Source organism: Halichoerus grypus, chromosome 15 (genome assembly GCF_964656455.1).
Source record: "Halichoerus grypus chromosome 15, mHalGry1.hap1.1, whole genome shotgun sequence".
In the NCBI taxonomy this organism is placed as follows: domain Eukaryota; kingdom Metazoa; phylum Chordata; class Mammalia; order Carnivora; family Phocidae; genus Halichoerus; species Halichoerus grypus.
Window position 1 is genome coordinate 50,499,532 of NC_135726.1, and position 18,217 is coordinate 50,517,748.

At 39.9% G+C, this 18,217-nt stretch overlaps 1 protein-coding gene across 2 annotated transcripts in view; it reads right to left on the bottom strand.

Moving 5' to 3' along the window:
* LOC118536644 (uncharacterized) overlaps window positions 1-14,485 on the bottom strand; it is a 55,681-nt gene extending 41,196 nt beyond the window's left edge. The window contains exons 1-2 of one of the 2 annotated variants that reach the window (XM_078063024.1): window positions 14,398-14,485; window positions 13,875-13,946 (exon numbers count right to left, since the gene is read on the bottom strand). The gene's annotated coding sequence lies outside the window, so the exon portion shown is untranslated. Of the gene's footprint in view, window positions 1-13,874; window positions 13,947-14,298 lie in introns of both variants that reach the window. The other variant, XM_078063023.1, reaches the window with a different exon arrangement.
* Window positions 14,486-18,217: the final 3,732 nt, after the last annotated feature.

Consider the following 18,217-nt stretch of genomic DNA (forward strand, 5'->3'; position numbering starts at 1 on the left):
TTTTTTTTTTACAAATTGAAGGCTTGTGGCAACCCTGGGTCAAGCAAATCTATTGGCACCATCTTTCCAAAAGCATTTGCTCACTTCATGTCTCTGTGTCACATTTTGGTAATTCTCAAAACATTTCAACTTTTTCATTATTATATTTCTTATGGTGATCTGTGATGGGTGATCTTATATGTTACCATTGTAATGGTTTGGGGGCACCAGGAACCGTACCTATATAAGATGGCAAACTTAGTCAATAAATGTGTTCTAACTGCCCACTCAGCAGCTGGTCCCGTCTCCTTTCCTCTCGCAGGGCCCCTTCTTCCCTGACAAAATAACACCGAAAATAGATGAATCAGTAACCCTACAATGGCCTCTAAAGATTCAAGTAAAAGGCAGAGTCAATTGACATGGCACGCCTAGTTGCTGTCTTATTTTAAGAAATTCCCACAGCTGCTCCATCACCCCAGTCAGCAGCCATCAAGATAGAGGTAAGACCCTCCCCTAGCAAAAAGATTATGACTTGCTAAAAGCTCAGATGATGGTTAACATTTTTCAGCATTAAAAATATTTTTAGGGGCACCTGAGTGGCTCAGTTGGTTGGGTGTCAGACTCTTGATTTCAACTCAGGTCATGATCTCAGGGGGTTGTGGGATCGAGCCCTGCATTGGGCTCCATGCTTGAGATTCTCTCTCTCCCTTTCCCTCTGCCCCCACCCCGCTTGTGCTCTCTCTCTCTCAAAAATAAAAAAAAAAAAAATTTTAAATTAAGGTATGTACTTTTTTATACACAATGCTATTGCACATTTAATAGAATACAGTATGGTGTAAACATAACTTTTACATGCACTGGGAAACCAAAGAATTCATTTGAGTTGCTTTATTGTGATATTCACTTTATTGTGTTGGTCTGGAACAAAACCTGTGATATCGCTGAGGTATGGCTTTATATGGTTTGGACACAGGTGTGTGGATTCTGATGTGTCTTGAGACTTGTGCTGTATGCCAAGTCCTTAAAGTCCTGTGTTGGATTGGCTGTTGTTAACCTGGCACCATCACTAATCCCTTCTAAGGACTACTCTACATTGAAGAAAATAAGTCAGTATCTCTCCATTTCCCAGATACTCCTCCCCAACATGGTTCTAAGTTACAAACAACAATTAAGGAAGCCCTTGTGTAATATTTAGAAGGTGGAAGAAGAGAGGAATTATTCTCTGAAGGTGGTTGGAGGAAGAAGTAAAGTATAAAACAATTTCCAGATCACCCACTTTCCTGCTACAAATTCAGATTATTGATGGGAGTCATTCCAGAAAGTCTTTTGATTGACAGAAGTCTCAGGGGAAGCTCTTGAAAACCACCATTTTGATGCTGATCTTTATTTTCCTTAGTCCTGCCCACAGTTGTGTAAGCATCTAATTCCCTGTCTTTTGTGAAGTTTTTCAGAAGTACTTCTGGAATAGTAATGTGAGGAGCTCCATAGGACCTCGCCCCGGAAAAACCACCAAAAACGGTGAAAATTTAAAAACAACAATCACTTAGTCTCTGTAAATTGTCCCAAAGGCATACAGGAAATGGAGAAACACTTATTCAAGAAAATCCACTAAATCTCATTAGAACCAATGAGTCCATGCCATGTCAGCCATGAATCATTTCCTCTAACTGAATCCCCCAGCTCAGTGTGACATAAGCTCTACTCTAGGCAAGTAGGGCCAAGAAGAAAAGACCCTATCCCTCCATTTCCCAGTATAGGGCTATGGTTTCTACCCAGGAGGGACAAGCTAACATCATTTGTCTTCCCCTCCAGCTTTATATTGCAGAAACTCTATTCCAGGCAAGCATGGCCAAGAGGTCTGGGACTCCTTTCCACACTCAGTCCCCACTTGGAGTGAGGACCAGAAAAATGGACCCTAATTGATCCTGTCCCAGTTTGCTCATGGGACAGAAGTCTTACCCCACAAAAGGCTAGCTAATAAACCAAGGGCTACTATCCCTGTATGGTACCCTGCTTATAGAGAGGAGGGTCACTGTCCTAGCCCCTGTGGGCCCCAGAGGAGTGTCATTCTGCCCAGGAGGAGAGGTAGACCATAAGAACAGAGAGCTCTGTAGCTCTCCCTAAAGGGACTGACTTTGTTTGAAAGAGTGTGGGTGAGTGCAAGCCTAAGGTCATTGTTCAAAACAAGGGAGATTTTGGAGAAGAGGAATTAAGGAGGTTGGTACCTCCATGGTAGCAGCAACCAAACCAGAATACCTCTGAGAGGCTTGACAGAGAGAACCAGAGAGAGAGATGGCTAAGAAGAGCCCCCCTCAGGTTGGGGTAAGCCTCAAAGCCCAAAAAAGGGCCCATGGATTTACTGGTGAATTCCACCAAATATTTAAAGAAAAATTAACACCAATTCTTTGCAAACTCTCCCAGAACATAGAAGGCAAGGGAAACTTCTCAACTCATTCTATAAGACCTATATTACTCTAACACCAAAATCAAACAAAGACATCATAAAGAAAACTGAAGACTAATATTCCTTGTGAATGTAGATATAAAAATCTTGAATGAAATACTGGCTAACTTAATCCAGCAGTACATAAAAGGGATTATACAGCATGACCAGTGGGGTTTATCTCAGGAATGCAAGGTTGGTTTGATATCTAAGTCATCATTAATGCAATGTACCATACAGATAGAATAAAGGACAAAACCCACATTATTAAGTCCATAAAATAGGAACAGAAGAAACTTCCACAATTTGATAAAAGACATCTGTGAAAAACCCACATTCAGCCAACACTGAATGTTTTCAGGAATAATGCAAGAATATCTGCTCTTGCTACTTCAGCACTGTACTGGAGTTTCTAGCCAGGGCCAGTAGGCAAGAAGAAGAAAAAAAGGCATTCAGATTGAAAAGGAAGAGGTAAAACTATATTTGCATATGACAATCTTGTATATTGAAAATCCTATGAAGTTGACTTAAAATTATTAGAACTAATAAGTAAGCTCAGCAAGACTATAGAAGATGAACATAAAAAATTAATTTCTATTCACTAGCAATGGACAATCCAAAACTGAAATTAAGAAAGGATTAATATTTACTTAATAATTTCAGATACCACATTTCACATAGATTTACTACTTTGGTAAAGTGACATTCACTGCAAAATCTAAAAGACAGAAGAAACCCACATAAAATCCTCCTTATCAGAATAATTATGTGAGGTATCCTGCACGTTATTTGATGCATGTATACGGACACAAACACATATTTTTGATATTAATCTGTGAAAACTAAACCTGTTTTCTGTAGGGGCGCCTGGGTGGCTCAGTCGGTTAAGCATCTGCCTTCGGCTCAGGTCATGATCCCAGGGTCCTGGGATCAAGCCCTGCATCCGGCTCCCTGCTTGGCAGAGAGCCTGCTTCTCCCTCTCCCTCTGTCTGCCGCTCTGCCTACTTGTGCTTTCTATCTCTGTTAAATAAATAAAAATCTTTAAAAAAAAAACAAAACTGTTTTCTGTAAATTACATTATGTTTTGTCATTTTTTTTTTAAGATTTTATTTTTAAGTAACCTAAGTACCCAACATGGGGCTCGAACTCACAACCCCGAGATCAAGAGTCACATGCTCCACTGACTGAGCCAGCCAGGTGCCCCATGTTTTGTCATGTTTATGCGATCATTTTAACAACTCCATGTTGTTACAGGAATATATCAAATCTTTTCAGAATCCTATTGATGAACACTTGTTATATCCATTTGATTTGTAAAAACTCAATGACATCATTGATATGATACTTATCTCTTCTATGTTTTAAATTTCCTATTCTAGGATTTGTAGATCTAAGAGATACACATTAAACAGTTTAAAATATACTGGCCAATTCCTTTCCAACCTCTGTGCATGTTTTTACTGGCACCCATAGAGAAAAGTGTGTAAAGATGTCAACCACGCCCCAATAATGAATACATTCGAAAATTAAATGACCAGGAGGGCCTGGATGGTTAAGGGTCAAACTCTTGATCTCAGCTCAGATCTTGATCTCAGGGTTGTGAATTCAAACCCCATGTTGGGCTCCATGCTGGGCATGGAGCCTACTTTTAAAAGAAAAATTAAATGACCAAATGCTAACAATTAAAAAAACAATCTTTTCCTTTGGGGGCTGGGAGGGAGAATATTGGATAGGGAACTTGAGAAAACTACTATCCTTTAAATTCAACATAACCCTACCTGAAAAGTTGATGGAAGAAATGCTACCACACTCTGAATACAATCATATCAAAGCCTCAATGAAAATATGCAGAATAGGGGCACCTGGGTGGCTCAGTCATTAAGCATCTGCCTTCGGCTCAGGTCATGATCCCAGGGTCCTGGCATTGGGCTCCCGGCTCGGCGGGAAGCCTGCTTCTCCCTCTCTCATTCTCCCAGCTTGTGTTCCTGCTCTTGTTATCGCTCTGTCAGATAAATAAATAAAATCTTAAAAAAAAAGAAAGAAAATATACAGAATAAAAAAAGCAATTACCAATTAAGAGTTTACTATGACAATTTTTGTCATTAGTAACTACTTTTTTTTATTTTTCATTATGTACTTTTGACACTTTCTAAATGTTATATTAAAATTCTACTTTAACACTGTAGTGGGGACAAAAGATCCAAGTGTTATGTAGTATCCTGTTGCTGAAAAGCTAACAAAAATAATTTTCAGTTACGCTGTACTGTCATAAAAATCACAAAGGATGGTTAAACTTACATTGTCTATAAGCAGTGGAACACTAGACAGAGTCCCAAATGATAAGAACCCAACTTGAGAACTGTTTTATAAATTAGCCAAAGATGGCCTCTGTATCTTGGCCCTATGTTGTTTAGCTCTTCAGAGCAGGCTGGGACCATTAGCTTAGAAGCCTGATGGTGCCACACTCAAATCCAATTAAACACATTCAATTGTTTAAATTATAGCCCAAATAAGCACATTTTAAATCATTTAGGGCATGCTTCTTTTGTATATTCTGCAAAACTGCATCCAATATCTGCCAGCCATAGATAAAGCAAATCCTACAGCTGTAACAGACCCTAAACTGCTGCCACCTTTTGCAGTCTTTGCCCCAGAGACTCCTTATTGCACCATCACTTGGACCTATAAATTCCCTTTCCAATTTCTGTTTCCCCTTTCGAGTTCCCTTGCCTCTTCCTCTTCTGGGTGGGGGCCATACCCTGTTGTCTCTGGAAGCTCTTGTGTTGTGAGAAACTTCCCCCTCACATGAATATCTGTCAAAGCACCACGCAAATAAAACTCACTGTGTGCTACTGCCAATTCGTGGTCATGTCTTTTCCTTTGATCACCCCCCAAATACTTGAGCTACAAGAACAGAGGCCTTGATAATCTTAAAACTGGATGAAGTGTGTTACCAGAAACTGGTAACAGTAGCCATCCCCAGGGAAGAAAAAATGATTGTAGGATACATGATTAAAAGCTACTACATTGGGGCACCTGGGTAGCTCAGTCGTCTGGGCAACCAACTCTTAGTTTCGGCTCAGGTCATGGTCTCTTGGTCATGGGATCGAGCCCACATCAGGCTCTGCTCTCAGCATGGAGTCTGCTTGAGATTCTCTCCCTCTCCCTCTCCCTCTGCCCTCCCCCCCCTAAAATAAATAAATCAAATCTTTTTTTAAAAAGTAAAAAAAAAGAACAGAGGCCTTGGAGAGGATGGGAGCTGATCACAACAGTGTCATGCCAAATTAGTATCACAGGCTGCGGTATCATTGGCCTTCATTTTGACTATTTACCTGAATTAATTTTATTAAGACCTTTTGCAGGATTCTTCTGAATAAATTTTATATGAAATTTTTGAGATTAACTCAATATAATTTTCTCCCTTTTACCTATTTAACAAACAAGTTCTGGGCACAGCTACAAAGTGCTAAGCAGTGGTAAGACTGTGTAGCTTCAGGAAGGGGGGAGTAGGAGGATCTTAAGCTCTCCTTGTCCCACAGATACATCTAGATAACACCCACATCAGTGTAAATAACCCAGAAAATGACTCTTAGACTGGCAGAACAGACTCTCTACAGTTAAATGTAGAGAAGAGGACACATCAAGAAGGGTAGGAAGGGTGAAGATGTGGATAGGAACCAAACTGACCTGCAGGGCTGTACACGAGAGAGGATGCCTCTAGAGAGAAGGGAGAGAAGCAGACCATATCAGACACCCTAGGCATGGGGTAAGACAAATGGGAAGACAAATCCCAGTAACATTTGGCTTTGAAAACCAGAGTGGCTTAACCTCGTGAGTTCTTACAATCAGTGGGCTTTAATACCTGGAACTTTAAAAATAAGTGGGGCTTGGCTCTGGGAGAACTGGAGGGTGACAGGTAACAGAGCCTCCCCCCGCCCTCCCCCCGACTTAAAAAGAGCATAACAAACAGCTCCACTGAGATACAGCATAGAAGCAGAAGTTTGAAAAATGCCTGGGGTATACGGGAAGGAGATTTATTTATTAATCTCAGAACATGTGCTAGAGGCGCAGGGATTTTTAGGAGACATCTGCAAGGTCAAAAGAACTGGCAGGCACAATTTCCCTCCACTACCCCCAGTCTAGATACATAGACACCTGCAGGAACCAGTGCAGTGTGAACACTCTCCACCTAGCTTGCTAACAGTGTGCTCCACCACCACGTCTCCTGCAGATGACCCCCTCTAGCCCACCCTCAGCAGTATTCCAAAGTGGCTACAGGTCCCCCAAAGCAGACCTGTGCAAACCTGGCTAACATCATGTGCCCTGCACTCTCCTGCACACACCCTCAGTAGGAGTCCATCCAAAGTGGTGACACAAGCATGGCAGTCTGCAAGTAGCCGCAACAGAGGCCGGTACCACTCCAAAGTAACTCCTTTTCCAGCGATAAGGAAAGATAAGCACACACATCCGTCCAACTGTGGCCCTAGCAATGGGCTGGGGGGACAAATATTTGGTCTGACTGCAGGCCCTGCCAACCAATGAAAGCTTCTCAGGAGACAACACAGGGAGAGTGCCTTGCAGTTCAGTACTACTGCATCTCTGGCAAATGCCTGATCTGACCCAACTCAAGCCCAAGGTGGCCCTAGACTTCTCACTAACAACACAAGGACCAAACCCTGCCCATAGCCAGGAAATAGAGGCACTGCACATGACTGGACTGAAGGCAAATGTAGCTCAGCCACAACGGTCGGGTGCACACAACACAGAGGAGACACACTTGAAGTGCCAGGTTCTGGTGAATAGGGGGGTATTGCACTGCAGGGCACTACAGGACCTCTTCTTCATATGGTCACTACTTTCAAGATCAAGAGACATAGCTGACTTTCCTAACCCATAGAAACAGACACAGAGAGTTAGACAAAATGAGGAGACAGAGGAATATGTCCCAAATGAATTAGGCCACAAAACAAGTCTCAGCAAATTCAAAAAGACTGACATCATACCTTACATCTTTTCGAACCACAACACTGTGAGACTAGAAATCAACCACGAGAAAAAATTTGGAAAGAACACAAATACATGGTGGTTAAATAACATGCTACTAAACAATGAATGGGTCAACCAAGAAATCAAAGAGGAAATCATTAAGGAGGGCACGTGATGTGATGAGCACTGGGTGTTATATGCAACTGATGAATTATTGAACACTACATCTGAGACTAATGATGTTCTATATGTTGGCTAATTGAGTATAAAAGAGACCCAAACCCCAGGCACCACTCTCACATCTTGAGAGTGTACTCTCACTTTAATAAACCTTCCTATTTGTATTGCTCAAAAAAAAAAAAAAAAAAAAAAGAGGAAATAAAAAAATACATGGAGACAAATGAAAATGAAAACACAATAGTCCCAAATTTTGGAGATGCAGGAAAAGCTGTTCCAAGACAGAAGTTTAGCAATACAGGCTGAACTCCAGACACAAGAAAAATCTCAAATAAACAACCTAACCTTATACCTAATGGAACTAGAAAAAGAACAAACAAAACCTCAAATCAGTAGCAGGAAGGAAATAAAGATTAGACCATGTATCATACGATCTCACTGATATGAGGAAGTCTTAATCTCAGGAAACAAACTGAGGGTTGCTGGAGTGGTGGGGGGTGGGAGGGATGGAGTGGTTGGGTGATAGACATTGGGGAGGGTATGTGCTATGGTGAGCACTGTGAATTGTGTAAGACGGATGAATCACAGACCTGCACCTCTGAAACAAATAATACATTATATGTTAAAGAAAAAAAAGAAGATGGTAGGAAGGGAAAAATGAAGGGTGGGAAGTTGGAGGGGGAGACGAACCATGAGAGACTATGGACTCTGAGAAACAAACTGAGAGTTCTAGAGGGGAGGGGGGAGGGGGAATGGGTTAGCCTGGTGATGGGTATTAAAGAGGGCATGTATTGAATGGAGCACTGGGTGTTATACGCAAACAATGAATCATGGAACACTACATCAAAAACTAATGATGTAATGTATGGTGATTAACATAATAAAATAAAATTTAAAAAAAGAAAGATATGGCCACAGTGATCACACCTTTAAATAATAAATATTTACTTCAAAGAAAATAAAAAGATTAGAGCAGAAGTGAATGAAATAGAAACAAACAGTAGAACAGATCAATGAAACCAGGAGCTGGTTCTTTGAAAAGATCAACAGAATTGATAATCCTTTAGCCAGACTCATCAGAGAGAGAGAGAGAGAGAGGACTCAAACAAAATCAGAAATGAAAGAGGAGAAATAACAACTGATGCCACAGAAATACAAACAATTATAAGAGAATATTATGAAAAATTATATGCCAACAAATTGGACAACCTAGAAGAAATGGATAAATTCCCTGAAAAATATAACCTCCCAAAACTGAATCAAGAAGAAATAGAACATTTGAACAGACCAACTACCAGCAATGAAATAGAATCAGTAATCAAAAAAGTCCCACCAAACAAAAGTACAGGACCAGGCAGCTTCACAGGTGAATTCTACCAAACATTGAGAGAAGAGTTAGTACCTATTCTTCTCAAACTATTCCAAAAAATAGAAGAGAAAGGGAAGCTTCCAAATTCATTCTATGAGGCCAGCATTACCCTGATACCAAAACCAGATAAAGACACTACAAAAAAACCCTACAGACCAGTATCTCTGATGAACATAGATGCAAAAAAATCCTCAAAAAATATTAGCAAACTGAATCAAACAATACATTAAAAAATCATTCACCACAAGCAAGTGGGATTTATTCCTGAGAAGTGAGGGTGGTTCAGTATTCACAAATCAACATCCCATCAACAAGAGAAAGGATAAAAACCAAATGATCATTTCAGTAGATGTAGAAAAAGCATTTGACAAAGTACAACATCCATTCATGACTAAAAGTCTTAAAGTAGGTTTAGAGGGAACATACCTCAACATAATAAAGGCCATGACAAACCCACAGTTAAGATCATACTCAATGGTGAAAAATAAGAGAGCTTTTCCCCTAAGGTCAGGAACAAGACAAGGACACCCACTCTCACCACTTTTATTCAACACAGTACTGGAAGCCTTTGTCACAGCAATCAGACAAGAAAAAGAAATGACAAGCATCCAGATCAGCAAGGAAAAAGTAAAACTTTCACTATTTGCAGATGACTTGGCACTATATATAGAAAATCCTGAAGCCTCCACCAAAAAACTACTACAACTGATAAATGAACTCAATGAGGTCATAGGATCCAAAATCAATATAAAGAAATCTGTTGCATTTCTATACACTAACAATGAAGTGGCAGAAAGAGAAATTAAGAAAACAATCCTATTTTACAAGGTATTTTTAAAAATACCTAGGAGGAAACTTAACCAAGGAAGTGAAAGAAGACCTGTACTCTGAAAACTATAAAACACTGATTAAAGAAATTGAAGATGATACACAAACAAATGGAAAGATATTCCATGCTCATGGACTGGGAGAATGAATATTGTTAAAATGTCCATAGTACCCAAAGCAGCCTACAGATGATTGCAATCCCCATCAAAATACCAACAGCATTTTTCACAGAACTAGAACAAATAATCCTAAAATTTGTATGGAACCACAAAAGACCTCAAATAGCCAAAGCAATACTGAAAAAGAACAAAACTGGAAGCATCACAATCCCATATTAAAAGATATACTACAAAGCTATAGTAATCAAAACAGTACAATACTGACACAAAAATAAACATACATCAATGGAACAAAATAGCCCAGAAATAAACACATGAAAAGATGCTCAACATCACTTATCATCAGGGAATGTAAATCAAAACCACAATGAGATATCACCTCACACCTGTCAGAATGGCTAAAATCAAAAACACAAGAAACAAAAAATGTTGGCAAAGATGTGGAGAAAAAGGAACTCTTCCGCACTGTTGGTGGGAATGTAAACTCAAGCAGCCACCATGGAAAACAGGATGGAGGGTTCTCAAGAAATTAAAAATAGAATTACCATATGACCCAGTAATTCCAGCACAGGTTATTTCCCAAAGAGTACAAAAACACTAATTCAAAAACATATGTGCACCCCTATGTTTACTGCAGCATTATTTACAATAGCCACGTTATGGAAGCAGCCCAAGTGTCCATCCACAGATGAATGGATAAAGAAGATGTGAGAGATATATATATTCTCATATATATATATATACATACATATATATATGGAAGATGTGAGATATAAATATATAGTCTCCATATATATGTATATATATATGGAATATTACTCACCCACAAAAAAAGAAAGAAATCTTGCCATTTGCAACAACATGGGTGGAGCTAGAAAGAATGATGTTATGTGAAATAAGTCATTCAGAGAAAGCCAAATAGACAAATACCATACGATTTCACTCATATGTGGAATTTAAGAAACAAAACACAGAAAAAAGAGACAAACAAAAAAAGCAGACTCTTGGGGCACCTGGGAGGCTCAGTTGGTTAAGCAGCTGCCTTTGGCTCAGGTCATGATCCCAGGGTTCTGGGATTGAGCCCCACATTGGGCTCCTTGCTCAGAAGAGAGCTGCTTCTCCCTCTCCCTTTGCCTGCTTGCCGCTCCCCCCTGCTCGTGCTCTCTCTCTCACTATCTCTCTCTCTGTGTCAAATAAATAAATAAAATCTTTAAAAAAAATAAGCAGACTTTAACTAAAGAGAAAAACTCATGGTGACCAGAGGGGAGGTGGGTGGAGGATGGGTGAAACAGGTGAAGGGGATTACGAGAACACTTACCATGATGAGCACTGAGTAATGTATAGAATTGGTGAATCACTATACTGTATACCTGAAACTCATATAAAACCGTACATTGATTGTACTGGAATTAAAGCAATAAAATAAATATTTAAAAAATAAAATATAAGCTTTTTGGGCAAAAAAAGACTGTAGCTTCAGCAGTGAATAATGTCTCTGCTCTCATAGAGCTTATATCTTAGTGCACAACATGTACACCTAATCATATTTTCTAGATTTATAAACACTTGTAAGTCAGCAACCATGAACTCTTTTTTTAAAAAGATTTTACTTATTTATTTATTTGAGAGAGAGAGCACTAGAGAGAGAGAACAAGCATGAGTGAGGGTCAGAGGGAGAGGGAGAAGCAGGCTCCCCGCTGAGCAGAGAGCCTGATGTGGGGCTCAGTCTCAAGATGCTGGGATCATGACCTGAGCTGAAGGTAGACACTTAACTGACTGAGCCACCCAGGCACCCCAAGTTTCACTTATGAATTACTTGATGAAATAGTAAACTTATAAATTTTATTGCATCTCAATCCTTGAGTATATGTTCTTGTAATATTCTGTGGTAAAATTTATGTTTACTTACTTATCAGATGAGCATAAAGCACTGCTGCATACAATGATTGTTCATAGGAAGAGCAGTTGTGCCATTCTTTGAGCTATGAGGTGAATTAGGCATCTTTTCCCATTGGACACCCCTCTCTTGAAAGAACTAACAAACTACAGTTGCTCACACCTAGGTATTTGGCAGAACTTTTGGAAATGAACAAAACAAGACTGTCACTTGAGAAAAAATTACTGACAGCATTTGTTGTCAATGACAAAATTTATGAAGTAAAGCAAATATCAGAACTTTGAAAAAATTGCACCATTGAGAGCTTGACAAATTCCCATTACTTAAAGACTTAAGGTCTTTAGAAACAAAACTTTTCTGATAATATGAGTGGTGATATTGATGATTGTAATTTTTTAAAATATTGTAAAATCAAATGTGTCAGTATCTGAAAGATATGCAAAACTCAGCCATTTAATATTTTCTAAATGAGCAATGCATAATGTCCCAAAAGCTCGAATGTATAAAAGACTCAAAGTACAAGGGGTGCCTGGGTGGCTCAGTCGTTGAGCGTCTGCCTTCCGCTCAGGTCGTGATCCCAGGGTCCTGGGATCAAGCTCCGCATCGGGCTCCGTGTTTGGTGGGGGGGGCCCTGCTTCTCCCTCTCCCACTCCCCCTGCTGTGTTCCCTCTCTCACTGTGTCTCTGTCAAATAAATAAATAAATAAAATCTTTAAAAAAAAAAGACACAAAGTACAAGACAGACTAAAGGATTTTAATGTAACAGAGTACAAAAAGTACACTGATACGGTTTCAGATTCTACATTGCAATAACCTTTAAGAAACTATCTGTCAGTCTCTACACTGGGTACGGAGGCTACTTAAAAAAAAAAAGAAGAAACTATCACTTGTGGAACTTTGGTGTAGTATCAAAGAAGATACTGTAGTGTATTAAAGTATTTTCCGGGGTGCCTGGATGGCTCAGCTGGTTAAGTGGCTGGCTCTTGATTTTGGCTTAGGTCATGATCTTAGGGTCATGACATTGAGCCCCTGGTCCAGCTCCACGCTCAGTGGGGAGTCTCCTTGAGATTCTCTCCCTCTGCTCCTCCCCCCACTCTCTCTCTAAAATAAAGTTTGAAAAAGATAAAGTAATTATTTTCCAACTGTAACTGTGGGAGGCTGGATTGTCATTATTTCAACCAAAACAATATTATCACAATAGATAGAACACAGAAGATAAGAAAATCCAGCTGTTTTTCTTAAAGGCAGAAAAATTAAAGAGATTTACAAAAATTTAAAACATTACCACCTTTCTCATTAAATTTGTTTTTGGAAATACTGTTTCCTCATAAATGCTGTTACTTATGGTCTCATGTTATAGGTTTGGTTTTTTTTTTAAAATAAATTAATAAACTAAAAGCTTAAGTACTAATTCCTAAATAGCAAAATACATTTCATAGCACCACTCTAAATGTAATTTGTTATTGTTGACCTTAAAAATAAAACAGCTAATTGAACATAATAAATAAATTTACAAAATAATAAGTTATTTTACTAGGAAAAATGGGTTTATTTGGGAATAGCAGACAAGTGCAATTTGGGACATGGAAGCTATGGTAAAACCATAGTCAAGAGCAACAAACAAAGGAGAAGCACGTTATTTCATAGAGAAGGAGGAAATTGGGAGGGGTTTTGAATGAAAGTCCACTGGAGAAAGGCAACAGTTCAGAGTGATGAGGTTTCTCATTGGCTAAGGTGTTGGGGCAATTTCTTGTAGGAGATGCAATGTACCTCTTTTCCTGTTGGGGCCTTAATTGATTCTTTCCTGTTGAAGATTCTTCCGTAACGGTCTGTAATTGACAATTCTTTCTGTGATTTACCTCAATTGGTATAGGAGGTGAGAGTTCCCCTTTCTGGTCTCCCCACTCCATTTTAAATGAGGTTTCCTTTTACTATTTTTCACAGTATAAAGAAAGCCCTCAGACTGGAACTTAAAAACTAAGGCTTACTTACTGGCATTACTCATGACCAAGTACACATTCCACATGTTCTCCAACTTACGTATCTTTGTAGGAGAAGAATGCTAAGTCCTACTCACATGGAGCCCTGCTGCCAGGAGCCAAGGGGTCACTGCCTCCACTTCCACGCAGTCCTCCTTGAGAAATCAGGGCTGGGGAAGGAAAGGAGGCTGTGAAATATCACTATCGCCGGAACAAACCACACTGGTCATTCCAACACTATTAGCAAGGCACTATTCTCAACTTATTTTACAGATGAGCAAACAAAGGCACAGAGAGATTAAGTAACTCCTCCCAATGTTGTACTGTTACATGGCTGGAAGATGGGCGAGGCGGCGGGGAGTGGAATGCGGAGGTAATTGCAACCCAAGCTGCACCACCCCAGCGAGGCAAGAACCTTCCCAAACGCGAGAAGGCTCCGTCTAAGTGAACTACAACTGTTCTCCCCAAACCTCAAGCATCAGCTCTCCCTACCCCCCACCCCCCCGGCCCCCGCAAACTGACTACTGAGTTGTTGCTGACTCAACAGCAGGTTTACAAAGTGAAGAAGGATATCCGATTGACAACCACCGGGAGGGAAAAGACGGCCACAACTTCGCCCACCTGGGCCGGAAGTGCCCGCCCCCACCAGCGGCTCTAGATCAACATTTCCCAGAATTTCCCAGGACCGGCTTCTCGGGAACGGAAGTGCCTGAGACTACACGGAGTTCCGGGACTACATTTCCCAGAATGCCTAGGAGGACACCATCCACAGCCCCGCCCTTGGGGAACAGAAGTGCCTCCCACTACCCCGAGCTTCTGAACTCCACGTTCCAGAGTGTCCGGAGAGAGCAAGTCCACGGTCCCGCTTCCCAGGGGCACAAGTGCTTGGGGCCACTGGGAGCGTCTGGACTCTGCTTCTTGCAATGCCCAAGGGCAGCAATGACTACAGTTCAGACACCCTGGCAGAGATGTGGAGTACCACACCGAGTATTTGGGATTAAATTTCCCAGAATCCTGGAGGGGAAAATATTCCATAGACATGTCTTTCTGGAGCCGAAACGTCTCCAAAAACCCAGAGCTCTGGTGGACTGAGCGCCGCAGACACGCTTACCTGGCGCAGAAGTGCTTCCTGCCAGGTGGCCCTTTGGTATTTTAAATACAGGTATCCCGTGTTTCCTAAAGTTCGCTTTGCCCCACTTTGCTTTTATAAAAGACTTACATTAGTACTGGCTTTGCTACCCAGAAGAAATCCGGAGTATTTTCACTTTTACGAAAAAAGTCATTACCATACTAATGTAAGTCTTTCATAAAAACTAAGTAGTTCCAGGGGCGCCTGGGTGGCTCAGTCGTTAAGCGTCTGCCTCCAGCTCAGGTCATGATCCCAGGGTCCTGGGATCGAGCCCCACATCGGGCTCCCTGCTCCGCGGGAAGCCTGCTTCTCCCTCTCCCACTCCCCCTGCTTGTGTTCCCTCTCTCGCTGTGTCTCTGTCAAATAAATAAAATCTTTAAAAAAACAAAAAACCTTGAAAATGTTTCTTCTTTGTGTTCATCTTTAGGTATCACATCACCTACTTCTTTTTTTAAGATTTTATTTATTTTTGTGAGAGAAAGAGAGAGGGCATGAAGCCGGGGGAGGGGAAGAGGGAGAAGCGGACTCCCTGCTGAGCAGAGAGTCCAATGTGGGACTCGATCCCAATACCTTGGGATCATGACCCCAGCCGAAGGCAAACACTTAACCGACTTAGCCACCCAGGCGCCCTAACATCACCTACTTCTAACCTATCCTTAATAACAAATAAAATAAATCAATCACATACCTTATTATTCCACAAACCAATTGAAATCAGAATGGTCATGATTTATTCTGTGAGATATGGACTGAAGTCTAGAAAAATTTTAGAACAACCACCATTAAGAGAAAACACACACACACACACACACAACCCAGAAAGATTGTCTTGTCTGCTTTTCTCTTGCACAAAAATGCAATATTCTTCTATTATGAAAGCTTTAAAAAAACACATTGCGGAAAAAGTAATTAAATGTCCATAAATTCATCTTCCGTATTCAACAATTATTGACATGTTGCCGCACTGACTATAACTCACTTTGTTTTCTTTTTGTTACCAAACTAAATTAAATACAAATCCATGACATTTTATCAATTTTTTGTCATATATTTCTCAAAAATATAAGGACACTTCCTTACACAACCATAAGACACTGAATGAAAATTAACCATACTTCCTTAACATTAATTTCAAATAATCCTTATTTGAAGTTCCAAATTCTCTCTTAAGTCCTTACACTTGGTTTGCTTGAATCCATATCAAAACCTGTCCATTCATTGCATGATCATTGTGTATGTCTGATGAGTCTGTTGTAATCTAGAACTGACCTCTGTCCCTCCTTTTTGTAATCCTCTTGACCTGCTGAAGAAGCATATCGGTTATCATGTAGGATTCCCATATACTGGATTTGTCTGACAGTTTCCTGACGCATCTGTCATTTAACTTTCCCTTCAATTGTTGTTTTATGTAGAGGTCTCCAAAGCAGTACACATTGAGAGTCACAGTGAAAGGGAAGTAGACCTTCAGCCCAGTTCCAAGTCATCTCTATCCACAAGAGTGTTTTCAGCTGATCCTGGATTGCTGATGGCCTCACAGCTAACTGGCAGCAGCAAATAAAATTTTCTGTGGAAGAAAGACATTATCATCCTTGGTTACAAATTATGACTACGTTTAAAACTACAACACAAATAATGGGCAAAATAAACTTTAAGGCAAAGGCACTATGCTGGAATTACTAATGGATTCATCATAATGAAAAAGAGATTCAATCTTCCAAGAACATAACACAAATGTGTATTTTTATACATGTAATAAGTGCCCTCAAATATTTTTTAAATAATTGGCATAACTACAAGGTGAAATATTCTCCAGTTACCTAATGGAATAAACACAGGCATAAAAACAGTAAAAACACTAAGTATATGGAAGATTTGGCCCTATCAGGAAATCTGATCTAATACTTTTATGCAGAGTACACATCTAGTTGGGCATATATAGGATGTTTACAAAATTTGACCATATGCTGGACCATAAAGCAATAGCAGAAAATTTCAAAACACTTTAATGATATAAGTATATTCTTTGGCCAAAATTCAATAAAGCTAAAAATCAGTAATAAAATCCTTACTAGACAATTAGAGTGTGTCTGAAGATTAAGAAAATCAATCTTAACCGTGGATTCTTCATCCATGAGAGCTCAGTGGATGGACTCAGTGAAATCTGGAATATATTTTAAACTGAGTGGTAATAAAAATAACACATATAAACATTTATGGAATGCAACCAAAGCCATACTTTGAAGGAAATATAAATAATTAAATATGTATATTGGAAAAAAATAAATGCTGAAAACCAGTAAGACACATATCCATCTCAAAAAATTTAAAAAAAGATAGCAGTGGACTTCTAGTTCTGAACAAGATGGACTAATCACATTCTACCCTATTCCTCCTGCTATTTACAAGTAAAACTCCTACACAAAAAAATAGGGCAACTAATTAAATTCTGAAAAGTGAAAAGAAGATGGCAGGTAAACTAAGATATCAGAACTTTAGGCATAATCTGAAGGTGAGCTCCCTGATGTGTGTGTGTGTGCCTTACAGGACAGAGCCCTTTTAACTAAATCCCTTCTCTTATAATGCCACAAAAAAAAAGCCAAACTTCTCCCCCACCTCATTCAGCCTGGCTCTCTGGGAGGCTGTGGGCAGAGCCTTGTTGTCCATTCCTGCCCTGCACTAATAAGGGGCTACCTCTCTCTCCAGACCAGGAGCTACTATCCCTGTCCCTTGCACGGAGAGAATGTCAGCAAAGAGGCAGGACCACACCCCACCCCAACTAGAGAATGGGAGATAGATTTCAGAGAGGAGGAAGCTGAAAGAAAGGAACTCAACATATCTCAGCAAAAATGAATAAATAAACACATAAAGCAAATATGGCAAAATCTTTATTGTTGTGGAATCAGATGGGAAGAGAAAAGTCCATTTTACTACTCTTGTTGAGTATTTGAAAAATTTACAGCAAAACTCAAAAGCAATCATAGCCCAATCAGTTCAGATTCTGCTATTTTTGTGAAATAAAGCAGTGAGTGTGAGTCTGTTTTTGTTTTTTGTTTTTTTTCATTTCTGCAATTAGGATGTGTCCACTTTATCAGAATAGGAACATTACTTTTAGGAGAAATAATGGAAATCCCAAATTACCTGGAACTTAGGTAACATATCCTATTTTTTGAAGAAAAGCAGTGTAACAACAAGGCATAGCTGAGGAAGAAGGAAATCACTGTTGCCTGCTCTACCTGGATTAGATAGGTGGGGTCTACAGGGCCCCAGGATTAAAACATTTAACTAGCTGTGACTATTGGGTCTCTCTCACCT